The 200-nt window shown below is 41.5% G+C and overlaps 1 non-coding gene across 1 annotated transcript; it reads left to right on the top strand.

Moving 5' to 3' along the window:
- Window positions 1-37: 37 nt before the first annotated feature.
- On the top strand, window positions 38-109 carry trnaa-cgc (transfer RNA alanine (anticodon CGC)). Its single transcript has one exon. It is a non-coding gene; the product is annotated as a tRNA-Ala (tRNA).
- Window positions 110-200: the final 91 nt, after the last annotated feature.

Raw genomic sequence — 200 nt, 5'->3', positions numbered from 1 at the left:
TTGTTGTACTTCAGTGGTAGAAAAGGTCCATCCAAATGGGGATTTAGCTCAGTGGTAGAGCACATGCTTCGCATGCATGAAGTACGGGGTTCAATCCCCAGCATCTCCACAGAATGTTTAAATCTAATTTCAGCAAAACTGTATCAATTTGGTCTTGTAGCGTTACCACATCTGGAACTAATGGCATTTGTAAACCTACA

This window comes from Sinocyclocheilus rhinocerous, unplaced genomic scaffold (assembly GCF_001515625.1).
Source record: "Sinocyclocheilus rhinocerous isolate Xijiao unplaced genomic scaffold, SAMN03320098_v1.1 C33897369, whole genome shotgun sequence".
Classification (NCBI taxonomy): Eukaryota; Metazoa; Chordata; class Actinopteri; order Cypriniformes; family Cyprinidae; genus Sinocyclocheilus; species Sinocyclocheilus rhinocerous.
This window is presented reverse-complemented; position numbering and strand designations above follow the sequence as displayed.